Source organism: Rhinolophus ferrumequinum, chromosome 20, assembly GCF_004115265.2.
Source record: "Rhinolophus ferrumequinum isolate MPI-CBG mRhiFer1 chromosome 20, mRhiFer1_v1.p, whole genome shotgun sequence".
Lineage (NCBI taxonomy): Eukaryota > Metazoa > Chordata > Mammalia > Chiroptera > Rhinolophidae > Rhinolophus > Rhinolophus ferrumequinum.
The window spans coordinates 51,318,936-51,337,274 of NC_046303.1; the positions used below are offsets into that span (position 1 = coordinate 51,318,936).

Consider the following 18,339-nt stretch of genomic DNA (forward strand, 5'->3'; position numbering starts at 1 on the left):
GGCTCTGCCTTGTTTTACCTCTTACTCAATTTCTCAACCCATTCCTAATCCTCCTAATCCAGTTCTTGACCTCCCTGACTACTGACATTTTTATCACCATCTGCCCCTTCTCTGCTGTGAGTCTTCCCAATCGACTGGCAGCCCTATCTTGCTCTTTTTTTTTTTTTTCCAGTTTGCTCATTTATTCTGTTCTTTAGATTCCACATATAAGTGAGGTATGTGGTATTTGTCTTTCTCCTTCTGACTTATTTCACTTAGCATAATATTCTCTAGGTTCATCTATATCATTGCAAATGGTAAGATTTCATTCTTCTTTATGGCCGAGTAATACTGCATTGTATACATGTTCTACAGTTTCTTAATGCAGTCGTCTACCGATGGGCATTTCGGTTGCTTCCATGTCTTGGCTATTGTGAATAGCGCTGTAAAAAACATAGGGGTACATATATTTTTTTGAATTAGTGTTTTGGATTTCTGTGGATAGATACCCAAGAGTGGAATTGCAAGATATTTGCCAATGATACCTCTGACAAGGGGTTAATATCCAAAATTTATAAAAAATCATACAACTCATCACCAAAAAAAACCCCAAACAACCCAATTAAGAAATGGGCAGAGGACATGAAGAGACATTTCTCCAAAGAGTACATACAGATGGCCAACAGACATATAAAAAAGTGCTCCACGTCACTAATCATTAGAGAAATGTAAATAGAGACCATAATAAGATACCACCTCACTCCAGCCAGAATGGCTATCATCAATAAATCAACAAACAAGTGCTGGTGAGGATGTAGAGAAACAGGAATCCAGGTGCACTATTAGCAGGATGGCAGATTGGTGCAGCCACTATGGAAATTAGTATGGAGTTTCCTCAAGAAACTGGAAATGGAACTCCCTATGACCCAGCAGTTCTGTCCTGCTCTAAATGCTCACTCTGCCCCTGGCTTCCCTCCTCCGCCTCTCATTGTGCTCTTCTGTAGGATTACATTGGTTTCTGGCCACTCTGGGTCCCTAACCTGTTGAGGCAAGCCCAGTTCTATACCAAGTAGCCAGGATTTGTTGGCCTCCTAGAAAAGAATTAAACAATAGGGCACCTGGAAAAGTATCTGATGCCAGAGAAGTCACTGAATATAAAATCTTTCTGTACTTGCAGTACCTTGGGCAGCATCTGGCACACAGTATGTAGCTTACAAACATTTGTTGAAGGAATGAATGACCTATTGTTTCATCAGGGAATACAGTCTCAGAGAGGAACGAGGTACAAGGGGAAAGAAGCTGAGAAGAAAGGAATGCTTATATGGAAAGTACACTGAGCTGCTGAGAACGACTGTGTTCAATGCATAGGCCACCCCCTCAAAGCTGTATACACTGCCGCTCAGACCAGCCCTAGGATGAAGTGGGCAAAGGAGGGAGAATTTATTCAGGCTCCGCGTGGTCATCTCCGGATGGTACGTTCCATGGCATGGGTACCCAGTGGATCCTCGCAGAAGCCTTGAGTTGGAGATGAGAAGTATATTGGTGCAAAGTTGGTCAGAGCCCATGCAGAGCCCACAAGAGTCGAGGAGGCCAGGAGGCTCTAAGTGAAGCATAAAAGATGCCAGGCACGATGTATATAAATTTATCTTTCAAATGATCTAGTCATCGTGGGCAGGACTTAGACCCCAGAGGATAAGACATCTGGGGCAGATTTACAACGTGCGCTGTTCCCACACTTGATTCCCGGCAGCATTCTAGGTACATGGTGAGTGAGCATCAGTAAACGTCCTCTGGCTGACAGCACAGAGGCCTCTGAGCTCCTGTGGGTGCTAGTTCCCAAAGGGTGAGTGCAGTGCAGGGGAAGTGCGTGGCGATCTTAGGGGGACTGGCGGGTAGACAGGGGCTGAAAGCAAACCTAACCTACTTCATCGTTTTGCCTGGAGTCGAGTTTACTTTGAAAGATCCTCCATGTCCTCTCCTTAAATCTCAGGTTAATAAAACCAGCCTTCCAAAGTTTCACCTTTAATAAGATTTTCTAAATCATAAAAACCACTTGAGGCCCAGATAATGGTCACGGAACTAACCATCAATAAAGTTGGCTTGTCACCAGATTTTCTCCAGAGCCAGAGCACTGATTCGTTTTTGGTGTATGTCACAACAGCCTACTGAGGTGCTAGGTAGACACTGGGTCAACTCTGTTTTGCGCCATCCCTGTCTATAGCTAGCAGATGTCTTCTGGAGAATAAATGCGATTGCTGTGATGTGTCATGTCCATTCACATTCTATTAATCAAGACATTTTCAGCAAGTTATTTTTTCATCTTCAAGAATCATAGACTTGAAAGGCCAAAGACACTCCAAGAGATTATTTCTTTCAGCACCTTCCAGCTAGGCAGGAGGACAAAAAAGGCATTCCCATGAGAGCTGGTGTAGTCACCCTTTTTGGCACCCAAACCCTCAGTTGCTCCTTGTACTTCAGCCACAGCTGTTAGGGGCCTGTTCCCCCGCAGGCTTTCAGCAGCTCTGCACGGGTGCACCTGGATACCAGCCTCACTTCGTCCCTCATAAGGGATTGCTTGCTTCCTGTCCTGGGCAGCTGTACTCTGTGGCTCAACAATCCAGGAATCCACTGTGCACTGGGGCAGGCACAGCCCAGCAGGGCTGGGGAGTAAGTGCTGTGGGGCCAATCTTGACCAATGAGGGCCAGTGAATAAATGCATCCCGTTTTTATCCCTTGACAGAAAGCTCTGAGATGCATTTCTGAAGCCCCCCACAGGTCCTGTGGGGATGAAGCCTGTGCATCTTTGTGTTGGTTTTCCCCCTTTCTCCGTGTCACTCCCCTGTCCTGCATTTCCATTCCCTGAGATGGTACTTCCAAACAAACTACCTATGCACAAGTTTTGGTCTCTGGCTCAGTTTTGGAGAGACCATAGGTTAAGATAAGCGGGTGCAGTCTTAGATAGGACTTGCAAAGTCTCATATCCTGGATTCATGCTCCAGGAGTACAACAGCCATGACTGGCCCGTTGGAGTAACCACACCCCACACGAGGACTCCTGAACTGCAATGGTCTGTCTCTTCTTCCCAAGGCTAATGGGGAAAACGGGAAGAGCTACTCCATGAGCATTTGTGTGCCCAGCCTTGTGTCAGTTTCCTTATTATACTCTTTATACCATGAGGAAACAGGTTCAGAGACAATTCTATTCCTTTCCTTTCCTTTTTTAGTTTTTGGTGGAAATGAGAACTAATGTCCGTTCTCCCCCATTGCGGGGATGAGAAAGCACTAACTCCAAAGGTTAGAAGGAAAGAAACTGTGTGCACGAAGGACACAACAGTCTGGCCTCTTCACTAACAGGTGCAAAGGGGCAGAGGAGCTGCCTGTAGTTCATTTCAGTGCCCTGACTCTGAGCTTCTTCCGCAGGCAATGCTGGCACAGGCTTGCCGAGTGCCCACTTCCTGCCAGCACCATCTGGCAGGTGCTAGCAATTCCCAACCATGAACCAGGCTGCGTAATTGCCTCAAATCATGGAGTGTTTCTCGGAAGCCCTTACCCCTGCCACGAGCACAACTGTCACACAGAAACCACGTAGGGAACCAGAAGTCATTCATCCCCATGAATGACCCACTCTGCAGAGCTTGGCTCACGGCTGATGGGATGACTTAATCAGAAAAGCTCCTGTTCATGCTGGCTGGGTGCCATCAGTGAGGAACACATGTTAGACAGCTGAAAGTGACCTGGGCCAGGCCTCATACCAGCCCCGCAGTCCACAGAGTTCCTGAACTTTATTTACCTTATGATCCATGCAGGTCTTCCCTGATGCAGTCTTTCCCTATTGCATTGCCTGCTGTTTCTAAGACATACCGTAATACCACTGCTCCATTTAATGCTATGTATATAAAAATATAATATGGCTTAGCATCTTCTTTGCTTCTTCCTGTGTAAAGCTCTTTTTTCATTTATCTAGGAAGACGTATTTAATGCTGTATGATTTCATTTCCGATTATGCCTATATTCCCTGCAAGCAGAGTTACACGTTTTTTGGTTTAATTGAAAAAGATAATGCACAAGTGGGGCTCTTGGAACAATCACAAGGATCTTAAGGTCATTAGGTGTCACCTAAACCAGGATGATTCTTCTAGCTTTACTTGAAATGATCGCTCCAAAAATGGTCCAGCCGCTGTAACAAACTGTTATTTCTGAGACATATTCAAGCTCCACATTGAATGACGCCACATTTAACTAACTGGCATCAACTGTTTATACAGTGGCTGTATTTATTAGCCTCCTAATGGCAACCCATTGTTTCTTATGGTCTTCTCCTGAGTTAGGATGAAAAACAAAGGCCCCTTCTCTGTTCCTGTAATAAACAAGTGTAACTCTCTTTCCCTGGGATGTCTTCTCTTAATCAGAAATTAGAGTCTGTTTCCACTCTGATTAATTGCACCAAGTCATCATTCAGTTTCTAGGTTTCTAATTCTATGGCTTTTGTGGGGGAAGAAAAGTTATCCTCTCTCTCTCCAGGCAAGGTATAATGAAAAAGCAATGATCTCAACACCTCTTCTACTCTCCAACAGCAGATAAACAATGGGGATCTCCTATCAGACAGGTAGTGAACGTCGACCTTACATTTGCTTGAGAGAGACTGAGACACCTGGGCCTGAAGCTTCATCAGGTACTTCCGGGTCAATGGTGGCACCTGTGTAACCTCCAACAACTGATGGTCCATTTCAGACCCACCTTCTGAAAGATGTTCAGAGCTGAATGTGTAGCAGCCAAGGCTCACACAGGGCTTCAGGGGATATAGCTGCATTTGAAAGTAAACCTTTCTAAGTGTGACACTCCCCATGGCACACTCCTGATTATCCCTTCCTTTATCATCTATTGAACTCTAGTGTTTTGCACAGTTTTTCTGGATCTTGCAGTCAACCTGACAGAAGTAATGGGGTGTCGCTGCCCCTGGTGGAAGGGCTCACCCATGTCCTCTCCCTCGAGTCAGTGTCCTGGCAGGTGACCTTGTGGGTGGATCCCAGTGTCCTTCTGGGAGACACAGATAATGTCATAGCACATCTCTGTTGAGACCTATCCCAATTTGATCCAGTTTAGCAAGTGGATAGAGTCCTCCTTATCTTTCCCCATCACTTCCTAGGAAACGGGTTCACACCTGACCTCTATTTTATATTTTCCAAATTACACAGCAGAATTTGGCTTCCTTCTGGAAACTCCACGTTGAAAGCGCTCACGTTGAAAGCGTTGAAAGGGAATTGTTCCTTCCCTATAATAATAGTGAACACTTACTGATCATTTACTATGTGCGAGGTTCTGTCTGTGCTAAAAATTTGCACACATGACTTTATTTGATCTTCACAGAAGTTCTCTGAGTTAGGTATTATAATTAACAAATAAAGTCTTCTTAACATAAAGTTTCACAGATGCTTAGCAGAGTTCACAAAAAACTATGCGATTCTTCAAGAGTCAACTGGCGCATTTGTACTCTGATCAGAGAAGTTCTCTTTAAATCATGCCTTTCTTATTTGCAATATCTTTTACCCTAAATTACACCACTGATGTTTAGCAGCCAGTTAAAGCCTACCTGTTAGAGAAGAAAACTGATGAATGACAAAAACAGTAGTCATGAGAGTGCTAGAATAATATTCAGCATTTTGGATAGTTCTGAATTGTTTAAATCATTTGAAATATTCCTTTCTCATATATGTAATCTGGTTTTCATTGTTTTTCTTGAAATTTCCCATTTTCAATTCTTAACATCTTGCATGCGTTTTAAAATATTTTCTCTTATGTATTAGAAGTGCCATTTCACAGTGTTCTTTGTAAGGTTTCTCCACATCCTTGTTTTTAATGGAGCTTTATGATTCTCAAACTTATTGAATCATCATAAGCACTAATGGAGAGGAAGCAAATAGGTTTAGACTCCCAGGCCATCGTGAGCCAATTGGCAGTGGCGGGGGTGGGGTAGGGTCGTGGCAGCACCAGTGCCACATGTTGGCCAACCTCAATTAATAATGAAGAAAAAAACTTCTTTGGCTGTTTGTGAAGAACAAAGTGATGAAGACTCCTCTTACTTTTTTATTATTATCTCTATTAGGTGAAGTCCTTTTATCTCTCCCATCATTTTATATGCCAAACACATAGAAATTGACAATTTGGGCCTTCATCTGAATGGAATGTAAAAATCCTTTAGCATTCTTTCTGGTGAGTTAACAGGTAACAGAAAGGCTACCTGCTGGCTCCCCTATTCAGGATGGTGTGGTCTCAACCTAAGCATTTTGAGCGAAGTATAAGACATTCCGTCTAGTCTAGCAGGACCATTTCTTAAAGGCGTGTCCACAGTAGGAAAGCGGATTTGATGAAGTGTTGGTATCACTTCACTCATTACAATGTAGACTTTGGCATCCTGGCAGGGTGAGGCCTGGGCATGATGGCTGAAATGAGCTCTTGTTATGGTATGAGGATTACGGCGAGCCACTATCTTCACGAGGAAGCAGTCACTGCACAGGCCTGCTCTCTAGGTAAATTTAGATAATGTTTTTCTTGAGAATCTGAGCCAAAAGTGACAAAGTCCAAATCATTTCCAGCATCCTTCTTGTCGCTAGGTGCACAAAGTCTTCATGACAAGACAATCTCCTATACTTTTTGAGAAATACCAGTTATTCTCTGCAACTCACACACCTTCGAATTGGATGCCCTGCTATTCTATGCAGTGCTCTATCCATATACTACACGTCAGGCCATGCTATCTCTAAACCCACCATCATCCACTTTGGATCACATACAGAGAGAATTAAAAAGGCTATCATCTTTATCTGTCTTTTAATGGTCATTCCTGTCACTAAGTGTAAAGGATTTGAGATTTTACGTCATTCACAAGCTAACAAGTTAGCTTGCTACAGTTTTATAGATGCCTGTAGAGGACACAAGACTTCTGGGCCAAAGACACAACTTAATAACATACAGCAATAGCAATCGCCAGAGTATCCAGAGTATCAGTATTTTCTTACCCTGGTTCCTAAGGTTCCAATTTTTACAGGGTGTTAAAGAGGGCCAGGTGATACTTATGCACATAGCAGAATGAATTACGCAAGAGGAACTCCAAGCTTAGGGAACCCAAATCTTTTATAATGGGCAGTAAGCATGCCCATCCTTTGCTCTAAAGGGAAACTTTTTCTTTGCCTTTTGAGGCTGGCTGTTCACTATACAAACATCATCAAAAAGAGAGTCTGCAACAAAGGGTAACCAGTGCCTCTACTTATAAGATGTGCCAGGGACCCGTGGAAAATTTTCACCCAGCAATCCTTTAATTTTGCTGCTGCTTACTGTGGCAAAAAGGCACATTGTGTGGCCAGGCAATATAGCAATACTCTTTCAACAGGCAACCTCATGCTTTCAGGCAAGGCTCGTGGGTCCTGAGAATCCCATGGCTTCCAGAGAGAATGTAAATGTAAATAATGACTTTTGGTCACATTTATCTATATAAAGTCATTCTACTTTAAAAAGTCATTTAGGGTTTTACTACAAATGCTCTAAATTTAACCAAGTTGTAATAAGTGTGACTACAAAACATCACCCTTAAAGGGAAACATTTTCATTTCTTAATGATTTATTATTTGAATTGGAGCACTGCATTTAAAATTTGGCTTATTTGAGTTCTTTGTAAGAGACAGAAAGATACTTACATGAACGTATAATCTAAGACAGAATATGAACAGAGTTCATCAAAGGAAAATGCTAATTCCAATCCAGTGGCCCTCTTCCTACAAATTGTTAATTCAAAGCTTGAGGGTAAAATAGGAAAGAATCCATTTATTCACTCGGAGACAAAGCTCGTTTCTTCCATGGCATAACATTATTTCCCAAGGGCACTTATTATGTTCATACATAGAATCTACTTTAGCAAAAATATTACCCGTAACCAGAATTCTGTACAGATAATTCCTGCTTATCTCACACAGTTGCCCCAGTCTTATGAAATAAATTAGTGCACATCAGTTATTTAAAAAATTGAAACTTGTATTTAGACATTTTCATGTGAATATCTTGAATAAGTAAAGTTAATTTACAATGCCTTTCTTCACTTTTAGAATTAGGGTTTTTTTTTTTTTTGTATACTCTTTATACTGTTAAAGTATAAACATAACACCCTTGCCATAAGAGATAAGGGTGAGATATTGTCTTCAAAAAAGTGCTTTTACATGAATAAAAATGAAGCGTGTTAGACTTTGTAGAATCACCATGAGTGGAATTTAAAATGCACTAGAAATAAATGCTAGCAGAAAACTACGACATCCCCCACAGACAGGAAAAGAAGCAGTGGATTTTACAAGTGGAGACCCTGACAATGGATTGATATGTTTATTTGTGCGCAGTCCTAAAGGACTACAAAAGAAACTCGTCGTTAGGAAGTGAGGGTAAGAATCGGAAGCACATAAACCAACACTGCAATCATGCAGAGATGGCTGGCATAAAATCAGTGTGAAAAAACACAAACCCCTGAAGTGGCCCATGTGTCTGAAAGTGCCGAAAAGATGTCATTGTCTGCGGGTGATGGTGGACACAATCCCCTACCATCTCCCGGTTATTTAAGAGTTAAAAAACAAAGACAGGGGAAAGAGGAAATGCAATGAGCAAGTCCCTCATTTTTAACATATATAACCACATTAGCTATGAGATAGTTCAGAGTGTATGTGCAAATTTAGCAAATACGCTGAGGAGTTAGAAACCCACTGATGGCAGCCTGGTGAATTCAGACATATGGGATCTAGCTCATAACGACTCATTCAGTACTTGAAACAATCTAGAGGCATCTTCTTTTATTACATGTTTTAAGTTCAGGCAGTACTTTGTGTCAGGCACTTCTCCACTGTTTTACAAATATTAATTTATTTTAATCCTAACAACCTTTATAAGTCACACTATTATTATCCCCACTTTACAGATGAGCAAACTGAGGTGCACAGCACAAGCAACTTGCCCAGTGCCACACAACTGGTGATTGGCAAAACCAGGACTTGAACTCAGGTAGTTTGGCTTTGGAGCAGGGCTGGGACTGGGGTGAGGTGAGTGAGGCACCAGCCTTAGGTGTAAAATTGAAGGGGCACCAAAAAATTCAGTAATCAAGATAAATAATACCTTAATGTAGTATTTGAGAAAACAAATTAATGCAAAACACCGATCTGACCAAATATCAAAAAATTGAAATAAAAACGCGATCAACATTACTGATTTTTCCTTTTGCCTCAGGCTCCAGTCTGGCTCGGCATGGCATTGCGTTAGAGTCTGTGTTTGTCTGTGTATGGTCTACAACCTCCTTTTTAAACATCTCTCTTTTCTTCATAGCTGTCGTTTTAGTTTGTAATTGTACAAATGTAGTGTGCTTATTTGGCTAGTGTCCCTCTGCCCTTTAGAAGATGGCAAACTCTGTGAGAACAGAGGCCTGTTTTGAGTCACAATTTTATCCCAGACAGGCTGAGAGGAAGGATCTGACTGAGAGGTAGGAGAGTGTGATGGGGAGATTGTCTGAATGTCATAAGGAGGAAGGGACATGTCTCCTACAAGGTACACACTCAAACATGGCACAGTTACATATCTGTCAGGAGGAACCCATTGAAAAGATAATGAATTCAAAGCTAGGCAAAATTTTAATGATTAATAACTAAATAATCAGAGGTAAATAATCAAAGGCCTACATATCCAAATAATAATAATTTAAAAATTGAGCTGAAAATAAAATAAATTGGACTGAAAGCAAACTAGAATTTTTATTAAAATCGAAAATAGGACCCAGATGCTGTTTCATCCTATACCTACAGGATCTAGCTAGCCTTTATTGCCATAGCACTTGTAGGAGTAGAAAAGAATAAATACAATTTTATAGCCATATAAAAGCTATATATGAATGTGCTGGAAATCTTAGCAAGGTTTCCTGACATAACCGCCATACTCTATTTACTGCATTGTCTGATTTTACCTCTGAAAGAAACATTGATTCTTTACTCTGTTAGAGTTTAAAATATTTCAGTGAAAAATCTTCTCTTATCTTCACAACCTACCATTAGCTTGGAAAATAATAGTTTTTCCTATTTCAAAAATCTTCATTATTCTTATTTTGTAAGGAGATTATTTGTTTAGTTACTTGAAGGACTGTCATATGGGAAAAGGCAGCAAAATAAGAAGGAAGTTTGAGACTCAAAAATAATTCAGTAGGAAAACCAACCACTTTTCTGTGGTACATCCTTGATTCTGTGGTTAGAACTGGTCTTCAGAGCCTGCCATAAGAAAACTATGTGGTAATTCTCTTACATGGCCTCCTAGTCAGAAAAGACCAACCACCTCCTTTTTAAGGCTCTCTTCATATAGAGGCTGGCATCTTAATAATTCACAGGTAGGCAACAGGTTAATATCAGGGTTATACAGTTAAATCTTAAATTTAAAACTTCAATTTATGCTGAACTTCTGCTACTGAGACTTTAAACAGCCAAATTAGCATATTAACAGACTTATTTTTAAGATAAAATGAACACCTCTGTACACACAAGTGATAACTATACTATTTCAAGATCAGACATGTACACAACCACGTTCATAGCAGCACTATTCACAATAGCCAAAAGGTGGAGGCCGTATGTGTCCATCAAAGGACAAACAGATAAACGAAATGGGTATATATACATACAATGAAATATTATTCAGCCTTAAAAGAAAGGAAATCCTGACAGATGATCCTATAACATGAATGCATCTTGAAGACATTATGCTAAGTGAAATATGCCAGTCATAAAAGGAAAAACGTAAGATTCCACTTTTATGAGGTACCTAGAGTAGTCAAATTCTTAGAGACAGAAAGTAGAATGGTGGTTGCTAGGAGCTAGGGTGAGGGAGGAATGGGGAGTTAAATGTTTAATGAGTACAGAGTTTCAGTTGGGGAAGATAAAAAAGTTCTGGTGATGGATGGTGGTGGTGGTTGCACAACAATGTGAATGTAATTAATGCCACAGAACTGTACACTTAAAAATGGATAAAATGGGAATTTTCATGTTATGTATATTTTACCATAATAAAAAACCAAACAGTTGCCAGAAAGAATTTTTAAAAATTAGTCTTTCAAAATGTAACATAAAACACATACTTAAAAAAGATTACAATCTACATACTTTGATTAATAGGCAGATATACTAGAAAAGAGGTTCTCAAAAGACAAAAAAAGTTCTCCTGCCAGGACATGATGTATAACATTTGTTCAAGACACATTCTTATATTTCCAGTCAAGATGGTGGAATAAGTAATCACCATGCTCTCCTCCTATCAAGACCACATCAGAATTACAACTAAACTACAGAACAATCATCATTGAGAATTTCCTGAAGTCTAGCTGAACAGAAGTCCTACAAATAGAAACATACAGAAGAAGCTACCTCGAGACTGGTAGGGAGGGCAGAGACCCAGAACAGGCTTCTCCCACACCCACATGTGACGGTTAAAATTCAGGAGAGATATCTCAGTGGCAGAGGTCCCCTCGGAGGAGCGAGGGGTCCCAGCCCCACCGTAGGCTCCTCAGCCAAGGGTTCTGGTGCTGGGAAGAGAAGTCCCCACAACTTCTGGCTGTGAAAACCAGCAGAGATTGTGGCTGAGTTATATAGAAGGCAGCTGAAGTCCCAGGTGTTCCACTTAACGGGCCTGTGTGCAGACTTTCTTACCGATGGACATACTCGCTCTGAGCTCCAGCTCTGGGGCCGCAGCTTGAAAGGTGCCTGGGACATACCAGGAAGAACTGATTTGTCTGGCTAGAGGGTGAGGGCTGTAGGGGCAGCTTTCTCCCAGACAGAAGTGCTGATAGAATCCATTTCTTCTTTGTCGAGCCCTCTCCCTTCTCAGTGTGTAGACGCAGAGGGCCACCATATCTCAGTTAACCCAACAAACACTGTTTGCCTCACCCCGGTGATTCCCTAAGAGCCCACCTCACCCAATTTTGGGGCACACTCAAGCTGCTTCCAGTGGCTTTTCCATACAAATGGCCTGTCTTTGTTCATGCTGTGGACTTTCCTAAAATCTCTCAAAGGTTCACAAAACCCAAACAAGCAGCATCTGGCCTCAGTGTGCCCTATACCTCTTGCTGAGCAATATCAAGCCTGGCAAAAGTGACACCTGGTCTTGGTTCATGGCTTGGTCTTTCAAGGCACCACCAAGCCCAGCATAGGTGGTGGCCATATGTGGATTACTTTGAAGCTCATGTCAGGTGGCCTTGGGAAGGGAACAAGCTGCAGCTGAACTTGGCCTGCAGCAGGGCCCCTTGCAGCAGGGCCCCTCCCAGGAGGCCCCAGGGCCAGCACACCTGGTGGGTAGCTTCAGACTGAGCCGGAGTATCACCTGGCCACCTTAGGGAAGTGTCATGTGGGGCGGTCTGCAGGGTCTCTAGTCCTGCTCCCCACATAAGAACGCAGGATATGGTGAGGCCAAAAAGGAACACCCACGGAGCCATAAATAGGGGAGTCATACCACTATAGTCTCACTGGCAGCTGGGTTGGAGACACAGGAGGCAGGAGCCACACAATCTGCAACCCGCCGTCCACCTGTCTCTGCCAAACAACCTCACTTGCTAGCTGCAGTCCACCTCTCTGCAACCCATAATCCACATTCCACCACGACACACCACTAAACCACCCTTTGCTAGCTTAGCCGTGGCAGTTATATCAGTGGCTAATGGCTAACCGGTAACAGCCAATAATAGTCACAGCTGATGACCATCTACTACCTGAGCCAGCACCTTTCTATGTGAGGCTGAGAGCCTGGAAACTGTTCTCTGGGGCTCTGTCTCCACAGGAAGACACACGCAAAGGGCAGACTGGACAGGCACTAGAACCCTACTAAAGTGAATACTCTTCCATTGGGTCAGTCCCTGAATAGCAGCTCCTCCACTGTAATCACAGCTAGTCATCACAACCAATCAGTCCAAGGGTCAATCCCTCCCATTCACATGCAAAGAGCAACCAAGGCTCAACTACAACAGGAAAGCACAAACAACCCACATATGGGACACACCATGGCTCAGGTGACCAGGGAGAATGAGCCACTGGGCTCCATAGGACACCAACTACATAAGGTCACTCTACTAAGACTGGGAGACATACCTAATATATAGAAACAAACATAGGGAGACAGAAAAATGGTAAGACAAAGAAACATGCCCCAGATGAAAGAACAAGACAAAACTCCAGAAAAAAGAACTAAACAAAATAGAGACAAGCACTCTACCGGATGCAGAGTTCAAAACACTGGTTATAAGGATGCTCAATGACAGTGAGTACCTCAACAAAGATAGAAAACATAAAAAAAGAACCAGTCACGAATGAAGAATACTGTAACTGAGATAAAGAATACTTTAGAGGGAATCAACAGTTGATTCAATAAAGCAGAGGATCGAATCAGTGATTTATAAGTTAAGGTAGTATAAAACACCCAATCAGAATAGCAAAAGGAAGAAAAATCCAAAAAAATGAGGACAGTTTAAGGGGTCTCTGAGACAACATCAAGCATTATAGGGGTACCAGAAGGAGAAAAGAGAGAGCAAGGAATTGAAAACCTACTTGAAGAAATAATGATGGAAAACATCCCTATCCTGGCAAAGGAAATAGACATACAAGTCCACAAAGCACAGAGTGTCCCAAACAAGATGAACCCAAAGAGAATCACACCAAGACACATCATAATTAAAATCCCAAAGATTAAAGACAAAGAATCTGAAAAGCAGCAAGAGAAAAGCAGTTAGTTACCTACAAGGGAGCTCCCATAAGACTTTTAGCTGATTTTTCAACAGAAATTTTGCAGGCCAAAAGGGAGTGGTGCAAAATATTCAAAGTGATGAAAAGCAATCACCAACAACCAAGATTATTCTGCCCAGCAAAGCTACCACTTAGAATAGAAAGGCAAATAAAGAGCTTCCCAGACAAGAAAAAGCCAAAGGAGGTCATCAATACCAACCCAGTATTACAAGGAATATTAGAGGGACTACTTCAAGGTAAAAAAAAAAAAAAAAAAAAATCAAGAATATGAATAATCAAATGCAATAACTACATATCTTCCAACAATTACTTTAAATGTAAATGGATTAAATGTTCCAGTTGAAAAACAAAGGGTGGTTGAATGGATAAGAAAACAAGACCCTTACATATGCTGCCTATAAGAGACTCACTTTAGATCAAAATATACATACAGACTGAAAGTAAAGAGATGGAAAAAGGTATTTCATGAAAATGGAATAAAAAAAATAAATAAAAACTGGAGTAGCAATACTTATACCAGATAAAATAGACTTCAAAACAAAGTCTATAACAAGAGACAAAAAAGGACCCAGTAATCCCACTTAATCTTGCCATCTGCAACAACGTGGATTGACCTAGAGGGTATTGTTCTGAGTGAAGTAAGTCAGACAGGGAAAGACAAATGCCATATGATTTCACCTATATGTGGACTCTAAAAAACAAAATAAACAAACATACAAAACAGAAACAAACTCATAGATACATAGAACATTTTGATGGTTGCCAGCTGGGAGGGGGTTGGGAGTGACTGAAAACAGGGAAGGGATTAAGAAGTACAAATTGGCAGTTACAAAATAGTCATTGAGATGTAAAATAAGGAATATAGTCAATAATATTGTAATAACTATGTATCATGTCAGAAGGGTACTAGATTTATTGGGCTGATCACTTCATAAATTGTTTAAGTGTGTAATCACTATGCTGTACACCTGAAACTAACATAATATTGTCTGTCAACTATCATTGAAAAATTAAAAAATTCCTGGAAAACAAAAAGACACTCCTGTACAATGGCTTCTCTTTTTCTTTCATTTTAGAAAGTATATCAGAATCTAAGGAAATCTGAGGGACATTATCATAGGCTAACCTGAAATACCACTCATTTATTTTTTAATTAAATAATTTACAGACTCTGGTACTTTATTACTGGTAAAAGTTTTTATGAGACACCTCACACTGATTCTGGAACACCAGTGAGCTGAAAACTGCTGGTCTAAAGTCACATCAAGCATAAGCTAGCAAGCAAAAGTTAGCATGGATAAACATAAATCACTTTAGAGTGTTCAGACACTAGCTGAGCTAGTGAAATGATTGATTTTACCTCTCAAGTAAGAATTATGGCAAAAAAAGAAAAAGCTAAAAATGTCTTGGTGCTAATTTTAACTGTATGTAATGGAAATCTCATTTCCTGTTCTAAATCTATAATTCTGATCTTATCAATCATCTCAGAGCCCAGTAACATATATAGGTCTAAAATTACTCAAGAGAGTATTTATAGCCTCTTATGAATATTTTCTTGAAGAGTGAAGTTCACCACCATGTTTTTTTTCACCACCATTTTTAAAAGTACTGTAATGGTGTCTTATAAAACCCAATGGAACAAGAGGTACATGTTGAGTAGAATTCTTTTATTCACATTCCAATTTGTTTAAGAGATGAAATCCACATTATCTGCCATTAATTCTAATACTAACAATAGCTACCATTGGTGGAGTACCTGCTATATCCTGAACAAATATGTATAGCTTCAAAGAAAGTGTAAGTACAGCTACACTTTTCCAAAATTTCTGAAAATGCAAGTTTTGGTGATAACACTGACCTGTTTATACACTTTATCCCACTAAACGTGACCATCTGCACATTTTACTGCAGAATTACTAACATGTTTGATTATAGGATGCTGCTGTAGACCCCACTGGGGTTGTTATATAACATTTGTATTTGCACTGTGTTATCTTTATAAAATAAAAATGCTACAAAATCCTGAATTCTAAAACTCATCAGGGCCCAAGTTTCCAGAAAAGGAATCATGAACTTGCATTCTCATTTTACAGATGAAGAAACTGAGGCTCAGAGAGTGGTGGTAGCTTGCTAAAGCCATAGAGTGAGTAAGAGGCAGAGGTACTGAAAGAGGGCTGTCTGTTTATAATGCCTGTCTGCTTTCCATTATGTCAGACAATAGGGAAATAACCATTTGAATAAAGAGTGTAAGGTAAACAGATTAGTCGGTGCTAATCTGGGTGGACATCCTGGCCTAAGTGTAGCATGACTAAAAAAAATTGGGACAGAGACTGATTACTTGAGTGTGACAGTGGTAGAATTTTTTTTGACATTAACCATAGTTTTTATTAATTTATTTTCTTTTTATTTCCTATCTACATGAAAAAGTACAAAAAATTTCCACACTCACAAATGAAATAGAACCCTGGCTTGTGTTTCACAATTGCTACAGTTTGTGTCATATGCTTTTAAACACTTGTGTTCTTAAGATATAAAAAAGTATATTGTATATATGTAAATACAGAAAAACATTATATTTTTTCTGTCTGTGAATTTGGGGGTGGGGGAGACTTATGCCCTCCCCCACAGGGAGATTTTTGCACCATCATTTTTATGCTTCCTAAAGGAGAGGAGTTTTATTTGTAATTTGGTAGGAGGGTAATCTGAGCACCAAAGCAGAATAAACACTGGCATCTCACATTTCAGCTGCATACTCAGCTTCAACAGCAACAGTGCCAACATTTACTATCAAAACCAAAAGCCTTAGGGCTCTCCAGGTAATTTTTATATCAAACAACTTAACAGTAAATATAATTTTAAAAAATTAGGATGAAAAGACCCCAGCAGAACTCTGTGGGTTAAAGACTGGCCTCCTCTCACCTTCAGTAGATTCAGCATTACTTTTCCTCTGGGGCTCAAAATACAATTGTTTTTTCTATCGGGCAGCTAAGCGCTGAAGCTCCAGCAATTGTAGCTCCTTTCACCAGAACGAAGGGCAATCTGCAAAACGCAGGAAAAGGCCAGAGTTTCATATGCGAGGAAGAAATGAGACATTCAGTATGTGGCACAAAGGCCTCTCCTTTTTGGCCAAGGAGAATTCCTGGATGCCCAAGAGTTTCCTTGCCATATACAGGATGCAGGTCAGTTGTGCTACAACTACCTTTAAAAAGAACTATTGAAATCACAGAATGGTTAAGAGTTGGAATGGAGCCCTCCTACTAAACAATAGCCAATGCACACAAATCTCTTATCTCAACTTCATAGTTTTCATTGAACTTGCTCAAAAAATCACAATGAGGTTAATCTATAACTCCTACATGTCGTCCTTTTGCTGCTACTGAAAGTAGTCTGAGCCGTGTCCATTTTTAACTGAATTGATGGGAATAACAATGTCGTATTTTACTTAATGAAACAAAGGATCTGGCAATACAGCTAGCAGCTGTTATAAAGAGACACATGCCACCTTAATATGATTTCTTAAATATTTAATAAGCTGTGTTTTAGTCTGGTCTGTATGCTCACTAACAGTAGGTCAAACAAAGATAACAAAATAATGAATTATCCTCCTCATGAAGACATGGAAGCAATGGAGCTATTATGCTAAAAGCTCTAAAAATGGAGGCATTAAATACACTTGAAAATTAAATGATGAATAATCTATCCTTCTAAACTCCCAACAGTCTTTAGAAATGGGTTCCTCGCTAAATGAAATAAGTAATTTGCTGTCTACTCTTTGGTGTAACACAATAAATATGATAATTATTTCATTGAACAAGTTAAAATATTTTAAATAAATTAAACAATTGCACGTTTTCATTTTAAAATATGTGAAAAAACTATAAAAACACAAATCTACTTTCCCCCCCAACCTGATGAAATGAACAAAATTAAACAAACACTTGAGCAATTTCCTCATGTCTGCAATTATACTCTTGTTTATAAATATATTAACTTTAAATGTGATAACCTAACTACACATTTTGTAAATGCCTTTATTTTAATTTTAATATTTTATTTTTATTCTGTACATTGTGGTCATAAAAAGAATGATGAGAGTTCTCAAGGAGCTTTGAATATAGAAAGGGAGATAAGACAGGAAGCTGTACCGTAAATAACTGTAATCCAAGTAATAAACAGTAAGCAGTCCAGGAATGGCACGACAAGCTGTGAGAGCTCAGAGAAAGGCAAGTTATCTCGGGATTATGAACCAAAACTGTTTCTTGGGGTAGGAAGTATTTGAATTGGATCGTGGGGAGGAATTTAAAGGATGCTGGAGGTGTGCAACTGGCTGCCCAGGGGCCGAGGGAGAAGTTATAATCCGCCCACAGTAAAATGCAGGTAAAGGAGCCCAGTGCAGCTGTGAGATGGGAGGCCGGGAACGTGTCTGCTGAACTCAGGAGAGACCAGTGTGAAACGGCTGCCGCTGGGGAATGGGCGAAGCTTTGGTTTTGAATAAAGTTGACAGTTTTGACGAATAAACGAAACTGGACACAACAATGACAGAGCTGAGAGGGATTCGGGGATTCAAGTAT

The 18,339-nt window shown here is 40.4% G+C and overlaps 1 protein-coding gene across 22 annotated transcripts in view; it reads right to left on the reverse strand.

Annotated features, from left to right (window-relative positions):
• NRCAM (neuronal cell adhesion molecule) overlaps window positions 1-18,339 on the reverse strand; it is a 300,745-nt gene that overhangs the window by 92,697 nt on the left and 189,709 nt on the right. The window contains exon 3 of one of the 22 annotated variants that reach the window (XM_033088218.1): window positions 16,688-16,807. The exons of the other annotated variants lie outside the window; for them this stretch is intronic. The gene's annotated coding sequence lies outside the window, so the exon portion shown is untranslated. The remainder of the gene's footprint in view (window positions 1-16,687; window positions 16,808-18,339) is intronic. 22 annotated transcript variants of the gene reach the window in all.